Source organism: Piliocolobus tephrosceles, chromosome 17 (genome assembly GCF_002776525.5).
Source record: "Piliocolobus tephrosceles isolate RC106 chromosome 17, ASM277652v3, whole genome shotgun sequence".
NCBI classification, from domain to species: domain Eukaryota; kingdom Metazoa; phylum Chordata; class Mammalia; order Primates; family Cercopithecidae; genus Piliocolobus; species Piliocolobus tephrosceles.
In genome coordinates, this window is record NC_045450.1 from 54,608,168 (window position 1) to 54,623,087 (window position 14,920).

Genomic DNA, 14,920 nt, shown 5'->3' on the forward strand with positions numbered 1-14,920 from the left:
GCCAACCTGGGGAAACCCTGTCTGTACTAAAAATACAAAAATTAGCCTGGCATGATGGCGGGCGCCTGTGGTCCCAGCTACTCGGGAGGTTGAGGCAGGAGAATCGCTTGAACCCAGAAGGCGGAGGTTGCAGTGGGTCGAGATCGAGCCACTGTACTCCCACCTGGGTGACGAAGCGAGACTCCGTCTCAAAAAAAAATCTCTATAAAGTAAAAGTTAAAGATGGAGATACACTGTCAATGAAGGAAAAAGAACTAGAGCTTTAAAGTGGTAATGAACCATCACAAGACTTACAGATGGGGAAGGTGAGGATGACACAGGGCCCTTCCATTGTCCCTCCAGTGCAAAAGTTAAGGAGGTACCAGAATACTGGTCTTCAACTCCCGACTTCAGGTGATCCTACCAGCTCAGCCTCCCACAGTGCTGGGATTACAGGCATGAGCCACCGCCCCCAGCCCCATCATGACATTTTTGCATTCATTTTGATGCAACAAGAGAGGACTCTATTATTTACATGTATTTATGAATTACTTTGGGAGGCCTAGGCAGGAGGATCACTTGAGCTCAGGAGTTTGCAATAAGCCTGAGCAACAAAGTGAGACCCCCATCTGACAAAATAGTATAAAAGGACCTTTTAAAAAAGGGCTAGGCAGCCCTGCCCAATAGAACTTTTCCTATCTGTGCTGCCCAAGTAAGGTAGCCGCAAGCTTCAAGTAGCTATTGAGCACTGGAAATGTGGCCAGCAGCCAGGCGTGGTGGCAGGCGCCTGTGGTCCCAGCTACTCAGGATCTAAGGGGAAAAGATCACTTGAGCCCAGGAGTTCAAGGCCGCAGTGGTGCACTTAAAAAAATAAAAAGGAAAAAAAGTGGCCAGTGGACTGAGGAAGTGAAGTTTTAATTACATTGGTTTTTTGAAAATTTATTTTTGGTGGCGGAGTTTCGCTGTGTCACCCAGGCTGGAGTGTAGCGGCAGGTTCTTGGCTCACTGCAATCTCCATCTCCACAAGCAATTCTTGTGCCTCAGCTTCCCGAGTAGCTAGGACCACAGGCATGCGCCACCACACCCAGCCACGTTTTGTATTATTAGTAGAGATGGGTTTCACCATGTTGCCCAGGTTAGTCTCCAACTCCTGACCTCAGGTGATCCACCCATCTCGGCCTCCCAAAGTGCTAGGATTACAGGCATGTACCACTGCGCCTGGCCTTAATTAATGTCAATTTAGATAGCTACATGTCGCTAGTGTCTGGAAAGACCTGAGCTGGTTCAGGTGGAGGCCGCAGTGTGCTGGCTAGTCTATCTCCCACTCTTCTAGTGAGATTGTTTTCTCCATCTCCAGTCTCCCCGACCCATCTGGAGGTGGGGCTCAAAGCCCCAAACCTCCAGTGTCATATTCGGTCTTTGGTTTGCAGCATGGCCAGCTCCCATCCTCAGTCATCTTGTTAACATGAACTATATAGGGGCCCACCCCAAGTCATCTCATTAGCATAAACTGTCAGGAGTGGTCTGAGAGGCCCACAATGAATCAGATGGACACTCCTATCATTTGGGATTTAGAGGCTCAGGAGCATGATGATAGTTCACTGCAGCCTCAACCTTCTGGGGTCAAGCAATCCTCCTGCCCCAGCCTCCTGAGTATCTGAGACAACAGGTGCATGCCACCATGCCTGGCTAATCTTTATTTATTTTTGGTAGAGACAGGGTCTCACTATGTTGCCCAAGCTGGTCTCAAACTCCTGGGCTCATGTGATCCTCGCGCTTTGATCTCCCAAAGTACTGGAGTTACAGGTCTGTGCCACCACTCCTGGCCAAATTTGTTACTACACAGTGGTAAAGATAGACATCTGAGGTCGCAGTGAGCCGAGATTGCGCCACTGCACTCCAGCCTGGGCGACAGAGGGAGATCCTGTCTCAAAAGAAAAAAAAAAGAAACTTAGTGGCTGGGCACAGTGGCTCAGGCCTATAATCCCAGCACTTTGGGAGGCTGAAGTGGGTGGATCACTTGAGCTCAGGAGTTGGAGACCAGCCTGGGCAACATAGAGAAACCCTGTCTCTACAAAAAAACAAAAGAAAAAAAAAATTAGCTGCTCATGGTGGTGCTGCCTGTAGTCCCAGCTACTCAGGAGGCTGAGATGGGTGGATCACCCGAGTTTGGGAAGTCGAGGCTATAGTGAGCTGTGATTGTGCCACTGGACTCCAACCTGGGCAATAGAGTGACACCCTATCTAAAAACAAAAACAAAAAACAAGAAACCCACGTGGGTTGATTGGGAAGCACAGGAGACAGAAGTTAAACAAAATCATGAGGAAGCATCAATGAAACCACAGTGTGCGGGGCGTCCTATAGGACAGCCCAGCTGGCTTATCCCATGATTCAGTGCTAGAAGAAAAATGAAGGAGTGCGTATCAGTCGGGATTTTCCAGAGAAACAAAACCAATGGAATTTGTATAAATATATAAAAAGCAATATATTGCTGGGTACAGGGGCTCAAACCTTGTGATGGTTAATATTGAACGTCAACTTGATTGGATTGAAGGATGCAAAGTTACCGATCCTGGATGTGTCGCTGAGGGCGTTAGCAAAGGAGCTTCACATTTGAGTCTGGGCTGGGAGAGGCAGACCTACCCTCAGTCTGGGTGGACACCATCTAATCAGCTGCCAGTGCGGCCAGAATACAAAACAGGCAGAAAAACGTGAAAAGACTAGACTAGGCCTGGCGCTGTGACTCACGCCTGTAATCCTAGCACTTTGGGAGGCCAAGACAGGTGGATCACTTGAAGTCAGGAGTTCAAGACCAACCTGACCAATATGGCAAAACCCATCTCTACTAAAAATCCAAAAAGTTTAGCTGGGTGTTTTGGCACATGCCTGTAATCCCAGCTGCTCAGGAGGCTGAGGCAGGAAAATAGCTTGAACCCAGGAAGCAGAGGTTGTGGTGAGCTGAGATCACACCGCTGTACTCTAACCTGGGTGACAGAGTGAGACTCACCTCACCAAAAAAAAAAAAAAAAAAAAATGGCTAGACTGGCTTAGCCTCCCAGCCTACATCTCTCTCCTGTGCTGGATGCTTCCTGCCCTCCAACATCAGACTCCAAGTTCTTCAGCTTTGGGACTCGGATTGGCTTCCTTGCTCCTCAGCTTGCAGATGGCCTATTGTGGGACCTTGTGATCATGTGAGTTAATACTACATATGTCTATCTTATTAGTTCTGTCCCTCTATAGAAACCTGACTAATCCACACCTGTAATCCCAGCACTTTGGGAGGGCAAGGCAGGCGGATCCCTTGAGGCCAGAAATTTGAGACCAGCCTGGGCAACGTAGTGAGACCCCATCTCTACAAAACATAATTTTAAATAAAATTAGCCAGGCGTGGTAGTATGTGTCTATAATCCCACTCACTTGGGAGACTGAGGTGGGAGGATTGCTTGAGCCCAGACAGTGAAGGCTGCAGTGAGCCAAACATCTCCCCACTGCACTCCAGTTTGGGTGGCAGAGTGAGTTCCTGCCTTAAAAAAAAAAAGCCAGGTGCGATGGCTCACGCCTGTAGTCCCAACAGTTTAGGAGGCCGGGCTGGACAGATCACTTGAGATCAGGAGTTTGAGACCAGCCTGGCCAACATAGTAAAACCCCATCTCTACTAAAAATATGAAAATTAGCTGGGCATGGTGGCATGTGCCTGTAATCCCAGCACTTTGGGAGGCCAAGGTGGGCAGATCACGAGGTCGGGAGTTTGAGACCAGCCTGGTCAACATGGTGAAACCCCGTCTCAACTAAAAATACAAAAATTAGCTGGGCATGATGGTACATGCCTACAGTCCCAGCTACTTGGGATGCTGAGGTTGGAGGAGAATTGCTTGAACCCAGGAGGCAGAGGTTGCAGCAAGCTGAGATCACGCCACTGCACTCCAGCCTGGGTAGCAGAGGGAGACTCCATCTCAAAAAAGGGAAAAGAGAGCTATATTTTATGAGGAATCGGCTCATTTGACTCTGGAGGCTGAGCTATTGCACGATCTGCCGTGTGTAAGCAGGAGACCGGGGAAAGCTGGCGATGTGGTTTTGGTCCAGACTGAAGAGTGAGAACCAGGGGAGCCAGTATTGCGAGTGCCACTCCCAGTCCAAAGGTCCAAGGACCAGGAACACCAATGCCCGAGAGCAAGAGAAGATGGTGTCCCACCTTAAGAAGAGAGCGGCCCATTGACCCGGCCGCCTCCTTTCTATTGTACTCAGGCCCTCGGTGGCGGCGTGGATGATGCCTGCCCACCTTGGTGAGGGCGATTTTCCTTACTCAGCCTACCGATCCAAGTGCTCATCTCTCCCAGGAACGCCCTCCCAGACACACCTAGAAACAATGTTCCACCAGCTATCTCAGCATTCCTTGCCCAGACTGACAAGTAAAATTAACCATCAGTTAATTGTGTTAAAGAATATAAGAGATTTAACAAAACAAGCACATGTCATATGCAGACATTGGATCTTGATGCAAACAAAAAACTATAAAAAGACATCTTTGGACGGGTGCGGTGGCTCACACCTGCAATCCCAGCACTTTGCGAGGCAGAGATGGGTGGATCACCTGAGATCAGGAGTTCAACACCGGTCTAGACAACATGGTGAAACCCCATCTCTACTAAAAATACAAAAATTAGCCAGTTGTGGTGGTGCACACCTGTAATCCCAGCTACTCAGGAGGCCAAGACACGAGAATCCCTTGAACCTGGGAGGTGGAGGTTGTAGTGAGCTGAGATTGTGCCGCTGCACTCCGGCCTGGGTGACAGAACAAGATTCTGTCTCAAAAAATAAAGATATCTTTGAGAAAATTGCAGAACAGATATTAGATGATATTTAGTTAGGTATGATAGTTTTTATTTTTTTTTTGAAATCAGGTATCAATTAAACATGCATATTGAAGTGTCTAGAGGTAAAATGAAATTATGTCATGGCTTTGCCTTAAAATATTTCAAAAATGACAGATTGGCAAAATGTTTCTGAGTATTGAAACAGAATGTATGGTACATGGGGATTCATTATTTTATTCTTAATTCCATGTATGTTTAAATTTTTCCAGTATAAAAAGTTTTACAGTGGTGGTGTGCTCTTGTATTCCCAACTATTTGGGAGGGTGAAGTGAGAGCTCTCTTTAGCCCAAGAGTTCAAGGCCAGCCTGGGCAACATAGTGAGACCCTGTCTCTTAAAAAAAAAAACAACCAGCGCAGTGGCTCACGCCTGTAATCCCAGCACTTTGGGAGGCCGAGACCATCCTGGCTAACATGGTGAAACCCTGACTCCACTAAAAATACAAAAAAATTAGCCGGGCATGGTGGCGGGTGCCGGTAGTCCCAGCTGCTGGGGAGGCTGAGGCAGCAGAATGGTGTGAACCTGGGAGGCGGAGCTTGAGCCAAGATTGCGCCACTGTACTCCAGCCTGGGTGACAGAGCGAGACTCTGAAAAAAAAAAAAAAAAACACACAACAAAACATTTTACACAAAGAAAAAAAACTAGGCTGTGTGTTTGAACTTTTTAAAGAAACATTTTATTTTTGAGTAGTTCAAAATGTACAAGAAAATTGCAATGCTTACATTTTACATAATATTTACATAAATGTGAAATGTACGTTTATCAAAACTATGAAATAAACTAAATATTTTAGGCTCACTGAGTTCTGATTCTCACATCTGTAGAAGGAGAATTGAGACTATTAGTTTTGTTTTTACTTTTTAATTTTAGTTATTGAAGTAATACACAGATAAATTATCTTTTAAAAATATTTTTAATGTAATCTAAAGCTTGTACAAAATTTTAAGAGTCAAATAATTTCCTGAGGCTTATGATAAACAGTATCCCACACTCCAACCTTCCTGAATTGTCTCCTTCCCAAAACTTTTTTTTTTTTTTTTGGAGACAGAGTCTCTCTCTGTCATCCAGGCTGGAGTGCAGTGGTGTGATCTCTGGTTCAAGTGATTCTCCTGCCTCAGCCTCCCAAGAAGCTGGGATTACAGGTGCCCGTCACCATGCCCAGCTAACTTTTATACTTTTAGTAGAGATGAGGTTTCACCATGTTGACTAGGATGGTCTCAAACTCCTGACCTCAAGTGGTCTGCCCACCTTGGCCTCCCAAAGTTCTGGGATTACAGGGGTGAACCACCACACCTAACCCTAACACTCTTTTTAGTGGTGCCTTGTGGTATTTACCTCCGTGTTTCTAAGTAATATGCTAGTTTTTATTTATCGTTTTTAGACATTATTCATACCTACTATGAAAGATGAGAATAAGCACTTTAATACTCCCCCTCCCTTTCACCTTTTCTCCCCAATATAGCAATATCTAAATTTTTGGCTAAATCAATATTTAGGTTTTATTTATGCTATTGTAACGATGAGCCATGCAGTGAATTATATTTACATTTCCTTTTTCCTACAACCTTTTGTTTTCCTAGGGTTAATAATTGCCTCTTGTTTCTTTTTCTTTTGAGATGGAGTCTCGCTGTGTCACCAGGCTGGAGTGCAGTTATGCTCTCTCAGCTCACTGCATCCTCTGCCTCCTGGGCTCAAGCGTTTCTCCTCCCTCAGCCTCCAGAGTAGCTGGGATGACAGGCACACACCCCCACGCGGAGCTAATTTTTGTATTTTTAGTAGAGACAGGGTTTCACCATGTTGTCCAGGCTGGTCTCGAACTCCTGACCTCAAGTGATCTGCCCACCTTGGCCACCCAAAATGCTGGGATTACAGGCATGAGCCATTGCGCCTGGCCTTCTCATTAGTTTTCTATGCCACCAGCACTAATTGTTCCCAAACCATCTAAATTGTAAAAAACAAATAAGCACACCCTGTCCCCCAAGGTGCAGTGCAGCAATGTGATCCTAGCTCACTGCAGCCTGGAACTCCCACACTCAAGTGATACTGTCACGTCAGCCTCCTGAGTAGCTGGGACTACAGGCACTCACCACCATGCCTGGCTGATTCTTCAATTCTTTTTTTTTTTGGTGGGGAGGGGACAGAATCCCACCCTGTCACCCAGGCTGGAGTGCAGTGGTGCTATCTTGGCTCACTGCAACCTATGACTCCTGGGTTCAAGTGATTCTCTTGCCTCAGCCTCCCAAGTAGCTGTGATTACAGGCACATACCACCATGCCCGGCTAATTTTTTTGTATTTTTAGTAGAGATGGGGTTTCACCATGTTGGCCAGGCTGGTCTGGAACTCCTGACCTCAGGTGATCAGCCTGCCTTGGCCTCCCAAAGTGCTGGGATTACAGGTGTGAGCCACTGCACCAGCCTGATTTTTTTTTTTTTTTTGAGACAGAGTTTTTCTCTTGTTGCCTAGGCTGGAGTGCAGTGGCGCAATCTCGGCTCACTGCAACCTTTGCCTCCCCGGTTCAAGTGATTCTTCTGTCTCAGCCTCCCGAGTAGCTAGGATTACATGTGCCACAACAACCAGCTAATTTTGTATTTTTGGTAGAGACAGGGTTTCTCCACGTTGGTCAGGCTGGTCTCAAACTCCCAACCTCAGGTGATCCGCCCACCTTGGCCTCCCAAAGTGCTGGGATTACAAGTGTGAGCCGCCATGCCCAGCCCTAGCCTGATTTAAACATTTTTCTTTTTGTAGAGAAGTTATCTCCCTAGGTTGCTCAGGCTGGTCTCGAGCTACTGAGCTCAAACAGTATGCCCAGCTCTACCTCCCCACGTGCTGGATTACAGGTATGCACCACTGTGCCTGGCCTACTTTTCATTTGGCCAAACATGAGGTTTCTTATCAGTTTTAATTTTCTAGAAAGAGTCTTCCTGGAAGCCTTCTCTCCCAATGTGGGCTCATCCTTCTCTAGGTTTGCTGCACTGCTTGTCTTTCCGGGGTTCTTTTTGCCTCTCTCTTATATTGGATCTCATATTTCTTCTTTGGTTTTCTCCTCCCCCACTTTTTTTTTTTTTTTTTTTTTTTTTGGATTACATTCTCCAGTAGTTCCCTAAGAAAGGATAAGTGAGGCCGGGTGCGGTGGCTCACGCCTATAATCCCAACACTTTGGGAGGCAGAGGCGGGTGGATCACTTGAGGTCAGGAGTTTGAAATCAGCCTGGCCAACAGGGTGAAATCCTTTCTCTACTATAAAACTACAGAAATTAGCCGGGCATAGTGGCACATGCCTGTAATTCCTGATACTCAGAAGGCCGAGGCAGGAGAATCACTTGAACCCGGGAGGTGGAGGTTACAGTGAGCCGAGATCGCGCCACTGCAGTCCAGCCTGGATGACAGAGTGAGACTGTCTCAAAAGAGAAAAGAAAAGAAGGGTAAGTGGAAATAAGTTTTCTGATGCATCCTGTATCTGACTGGCTGCGTGTAGAATTCTAGGTTGAAAATTGTTGCCTCTTGGAATTTTGAAGGCATTGATCTATGTTCTCCAGTTTTCAGGGAGAGTTTCTTACCACCTGCTTCCTGACCATTTGGATGTGATCTGCTTTTTCTCTCCATAAGCACCAGAGGTCTCTGTATTCTGTCTGTCCTAGCTTATCGATCTCCGTAAGCACCAGAGGTCTTTGTATTCTGTCTGTTCTAGCTTATCAATCTTCTCTCTCTCTTTTTTTTGAGATGGAGTCTCTTTCTGTTGTTCAGGCTGGAGTACAGTTGTACGATCTTAGCTCACTGCAGACTCTGCCTCCTGGATTCAAGTGATTCTCCTGCCTCAGCCTCCCAGGTAGCTGGGATTGTGGGCATGTGCCACCACCACGCCCAGCTAATTTTTTGTATTTTTCAGTTAAGATGGGGTTTTATCCTATTGGCCAGGCTGGTCTGGAATTCCTGACCTCAAGTGATCCGTCCACCTCAGCCTCCCAAAGTGCTGGGATGACAAGCATGAGCCACCGCGCCTGCCCCTGCCCCTGCTTTTTTTTTTTTTTTTTTTTTTTTTAAGACAGTCCCTCACTCTGTCGCCCATGTTGGAGTGCAGTGGTGAGATCTCGGCTCGTTGCAGCTTTGACCTCCCCAGCTTAAGCAATCCTCCCACCTCTGCTTCCCAAGTAGCTGGGATTAACAAACGCCTGCCACCATGCCTGGCTAATTTTTGTGTTTTTAGTAGAGACAAGGTTTAACCATGTTGGTCAGGCTGGTCTTGAACTCCTGACCGCAGGTGATCCGCTCACCTCAGCCTCTTAAAGTGCTGGGATTGCAAGCGTGAGCCACGGTGCCCCGGACTCAACCTTTTTTTTTTTGGATACGGAGTCTCTATCTCGCCCAGGCTGGAGTGCAATGGCGTGATCTCGGCTTACTGCAAGCTCCGCCTCCAGGGTTCACACCGTTCTCCTGCCTCAGCCTCCCGAGTAGCTGAGACTACAGGCGCCCGCCGTCATGCCCAGCTAATTTTTGTATTTTTAGTACAGACAGGGTTTCCCCAGGTTGGCCAGGCTGGTCTCGATCTCCTGACCTTGTGATCTGCCCACCTTGGCCTCCCAAAGTGCTGGGATTACAAGCGTGAGCCACTATGCTTGGCCTCAACCTTTGTTTTTTTTTCTTTTTTTTTTTTTTGAGATGGAGTCTTGCTCTGTCACCCAGGATGGAGTGCAATGGTGCGATCTCGGCTCACTGCAACCTCTGCCCCCCAGGTTACCTGCCCCCACAAGTAAATCTCCTGTCTCAGCCTCATGGGTAGCTGGAATTACAGGTGTGCACCACCAGGCCCGGCTGATTTTTTTTGTAGTTTTAGTAGAGATGGAGTTTCACCATGTTGGCCAGGCTGGTCTCAAACTCCTGACCTCAGGCAATCGGCCCGCCTCAGCCTCCCAAAGTGCTGGAATTACAGGCGTGAGCCACTGTGCCTGGCCAACCTTCTATCAGTTGTGCTTTTGATGTCATATTTAAGAAACCATTGCCTAACCCAAGGTGATGAAAATTTATATGTATGTGTTTTTATAAGAGTTCTATAGTTTTTGCTCTTTTATTTAGGTGTATGATCCCCTTTGAGTCAATTTCTGTGTGTGGTGTGGGGTAGGGAATAACATCCCCATTTTACAAATAAGGAGACTGAGACAACAATTGGTTATGTGACTTGTCTGTGGTTACACAGCCACTCAGTGATGTAGTTCAGAATTTGTACCCAGGCCACTGGGCTCCACATCAGCTGCCAGCCCCTAACTTGTTCTCAGAGTTAGAGTAAGAATTCTTGAGTTTCATTCACAGTCAGCTGGTAATGCTCTTCTCTGTCTTCATGGTTTCTTCCAGCTTTAATTTGCTCTCAGTACCAAGACCGTACATTTCCCCTGGTCTTTTCTGAAGCAGGCCTCTATCCCAGGAGTATGTACCAGGTATTATGTATCAACTGAAAACAGTGTCCTCAGGGTCCCGCCATGTTCCCAGGGAGCAGGCCAGGACCTCAGAGCTGTAGGAAGCTTTGTTGTCTTCATTATCTAGAAATTAAAAGCCGGAAGTAGGAGAATTCTCAGGAGTCCTCTCTCCTTCTGATGAAAGAACACAAACATCCTCATGAGCCACCTGCTAATGCATCATGTCCTCCTGGGTGGCTGCTTTTCTGCACAAGGAGAAGTCCCCAAAGCCCCCTTCCTTTTCTCTGTGCTGCGGTTGAGCCTGTCTGGGGACCTGGGTATCTTTTGTCCTCAGTGGTTCCTGTGGATACCAGCCAAGTATTCCGGGGGGAGAAGGTTCTTGGTATTAGGGTAGAAGAGATTCTTCTACTAGAAACCCTATCCATCCCTTCCTGTCCTCCTACCCACCACTGCTGTGGCTATGTCATAGCACTCACACCACTGTGTTGGGCTTCCTGTGTTTTGCTGTGTCCTGCGCTAATTTCTTTAAGTTATGTTTTGCCTGAATTAGGCCATCCTTCACTGGGCTTAGAACACTCTGGTTAAACTGAAATTTCTGCCAGGCGCAGTGACTCATTCCTATAATCCCAGCACTTTGGGAGGCCGAGGCAGGTGGATCACCTGAGGTGAGGAGTTTAAGACCAGCCTGGCCAACATGGTAAAACCCCATCTTTACTAAAAATACAAAAATTAGCCACGTGTGGTGGCGTACGCCTATAGTCCCAGCTACTTGGGAGGCTGAGGCAGGAGAATCGCTTGAACCTGGGAGACAGAGTTTGCAGTGATCCGAGATTGTGCCAACGCACTCCAGCCTGGGCAACAGAGTAAGACTCCGTCTCAAAAAACAAAACAAAAAACAAAACAAACACAAACAACAAAACCCTAAAATTTCTCTCAAAAAGGACATTCGTTTGTTCTGAAGAGAGACTTGATTCAAGGTAGCAAATTGAGTCTTTTTTTTTTTTTCTGGAGACTTGCTCTGTCGCCCAAGCTAGAGTGCCGTGGTGTGATCTTGGCTCGCTGTAGCCTTGACCTCCCGGGTTCAAGTAATCTTTCTGCCTCAGCCTCCCGAGTAGCTGGGACTACAGGGACATGCCACCATACCTAGCTTACTTATTGTATTTTTTGTAGAGATGGGGTTTCACCATGTTGCCCAAGCTGGTCTCGAACTCCTGAGCTCAAGCTATCTGCCTGCCGAGGCCTCCCTCCCAAAGTGTTGGGATTACAGGCATGAGCCACTGAGCCTGGCCTGTAGTTGTTTTTGGAATCTATTTAGAACCTGATTAGAGTCTGTATCTTTCTACTATTGAACCCCAAATCAAAGATTTCATTACAGCCAAATATTATGATGTCACATTCAATTAAAATAATCATGTGCTAGAATCTTGGGTTTTTGAGATTAGTTGTTTATTTACTTATTTATATTTGAGAGACAGGGTCTTGCCCTATCACCCAGACTGAAGTGCAGTGGTGCAATCAGAGCTCACTGCAGCCTCGAACTCCAGGGCTCACACCATCCTTTCACTTCAGCTTCCCAAGTAGCTCACATTACAGGTGGGAGCCACCATGCCCAGCTGGTCATTCTTTTTTAAAAATTTTTATTTATTTATTTTTGAGACAGAGTCTTGCTCAAAATTTTGCCCAGGCTGGAGTGCAAAACCGTCTTGGCTCACTGCAACCTCTGCCTCCCGGGTTCAAGCGATTCTCCTGTCTCAGCCTCCCGAGTAGCTGAGATTACAGGCACATACCACCAGGCCTGGCTAATTTTTGTATTTTTAGTAGAGACAGGATTTCAGCATATGTTGGCCAGGCTGGTTTTGAACTCCTGACCTCAACTGATCCACCGGCCTTGGCCTCCTAAAGTGCTGAGATTACAGGCGTGAGCCACCATGCCCGGCCTGGTTGTTTGATTATTCTTATTCTTATCTCTGTCTATCTATCTATCAATGACAGTCTCGCTGTCGCCCAGGCTAGAGTGCAGTGGCACTATCTCAGCTCACTGCAACCTCCGCCTCCCGGGTTCAAGTGATTCTCCTGCCTCAGCCTCCTGAGTAGCTGGGATTACAGGTGCCCGCCACCACACCCAGCTAATTTTTGTATTTTTAGTACAGACAGGGTTTCACCATGTTGGCCAACCGTGTAGCTAGGACTACAGGCGTGCGCTATCACACCTGGCTTTTATTTTTTTGTATTTTTAGTAGAGGTGGGGTTTCACCATGTTAACCAGGCTGGTCTCAAACTCCTGACCTCAAATGATCCACCCACCTTGGCTTCCCAAAGTGCTGGGATTATAGGAGTAAGCCACTGTGCCATGAATTTTTTTTTTGAGACAGTCTTGCTCTGTCACCCAGGCTGGAGTGTGGTGGCAGGATCTCAGCTGCAACCCCCTCCTCCTCCTGAGCCCAAGTGATCCTCCTACCTCAGCCTCCCAAGTAACTGGGACTACAGGCAGCACCATGTGCAACTAATTTGTTTCACTCATTTTTGTTTGTGGGGTTTCGCTATGTTGGCCAGGCTGGTATTGGATTCCTGAGCTCAAGTGATCTGCCCGTCTCAGCCTCCCAAAATGTTGGGATTACTGGTCTGAACCACTGCGTCCAGGCAGTCAGTTTTTCTTCTTTTGGGATGTGGTCTCTGTCACCCAGGCTGGAGTGCAGTGGCGTGATCTCAACTCATTGCAACCTCATCCTCTTGGGCTTAAGCAATTCTCCCACCTCAGCCTCCCAAGTAGCTGGGACTACAGGTGTGTATCACCATACCTGTTAATTTTTGCATATTTTGTAGAGATGGGGTCTCACTATGTTGCCCAAGTTGGTCTCAAGTTCCTGGGCTTGAGGGATCCTCCCACTTTGGCCTCCCAAAGTGCTGGGATTGTAGGCGTGAACTATAGCACCCAGTCCATGACTTTTTCTTTTTGAGATGGACTCTCATTCTTATTGCCCAGGCTGGGGTTCAGCGGCACGATCTCGGCTCACCAGTCTTCGCTTCCCGGGTTCAAGCGATTCTTCTGCCTCAGCCTCCCAAGTAGCTGGGATTACAGGCACCTGCCACCACGCCCGGCTAATTGTGTGTTTTTAGTAGAGAAGGGGTTCCTTCATGTTGCTCAGGCTAATCTTGAACTCCTGACCTCAGGTGATCCACCCACCTTGGCCTCCCAAAGTGCCAGAATTACAGGCGTGAGCCACCGTGCCTGGTCCAACACTTTCTAAAATGACGTGAGGCCCGGCGTGGTAGCTCACGCCTGTAATCCCAGCACTTTGTGAGGCCAAGGCAGGCAGATCACCTAAAGTCAGGCATTTGAGAACAGCCTGGCCAACATGGCAAAACCCCATCTACCAAAAAAAAATCGCTGGGCGTGGTAGCACACACCTATAGTCCCAGCTACTTGGGACGCTGAGGCAGGGGAATCACTTGAACCCGGGAGGCGTAGGCTGCAGTGAGCTGAGATCGCACCACTGCACTCCAGCCTGGGTGAGTCTCAAAAAGAAAAAAAAATTACGTATGAACTGTTGGCCAAATCCTGGCCAGTCTTACTTAGTAGTCTTATGGCTGCTAAATACAGAATGAAATGGGTGGGACTGAGGAGAAAGGGAAGGAATTCCAAGATGACAGTGAGAAACGGGTGCAATTAAGCTAAAAGCCTTACCCTCTTGTGTTCTCTGTAGACATTCTTTTGACCTAGGCTGTTCTCTATGTCCTGGGCTCAAGCGATCCTGCCTCGGCTTTCCAAAATGCTGGGGTTATAGGCATGAGTCACCGTGCTCGGCCTGCTAACCTTCTCTCTGTCTGACAGAACAGAGTATGTGGAGAAATGGAAAGGGCGCATCGGAGTCACCTGGGTTCTAACCACTATTCACCCTCCTCCGGCACCCGGTGCTCCAGGTGGGCGTCAATCCATCAGTCCTCCCAAGAGCAGGAGTTTCACAAAGATGGGGACAGACAGCGGGCAGTGTTCACCCTCCTTCCTGCCATCTCCACTGGTACATTTGTTGCTTAAAAGCACAGATGGGGTCAGGCGCGGTGGCTCACACCTGTAACCCCAGCACTTTGGGAGGCCGAGGTGGGGGAATCACCCGAGGTCAGGAGTTCAAGACCAGCCTGGGCAACATGGTGAAACCTCGTCTCTACTAGAAAGAAAAAAGAAGAAGAAAAATGAGGCACGGTGGCGCTTGCCTGTAATCCCAGCTACTCGGGAGGCTGAGACAGGAGAATCTCTTGAGCCAGAGAGGCGGAGGCTGCAGTGAGCTGAGACTGAGCCATAGTACTCCAGCCTGGCGACAGAATGAGACTGTCTCAAAAAAAAAAGCACAGATGGAGTGAGTTGTAATCTTGGTCTAGCCACTAACAGGCTGTGTCACTTACCTCTTGTAGCTCAGGACTGCTTGAAGTAACAGCAGCTGTACCCTGTACTAACGTTCTATGGATTAAATGGGCTAATGCAGAGTAAGTAGTTAACACAGTTTGTTTCATAGCTCTTCACAATGGAACAGTAGGCAGCTGAAGAAAGAACTGATACGGGGTGATTACCAGTGCTGTCATGTTACATAACAGTAATGTAGCAACATGATAGTTCTTGAATTTGCTAACTCTACCGTGGTTATGTAAAAGAATATCCTTTTCCT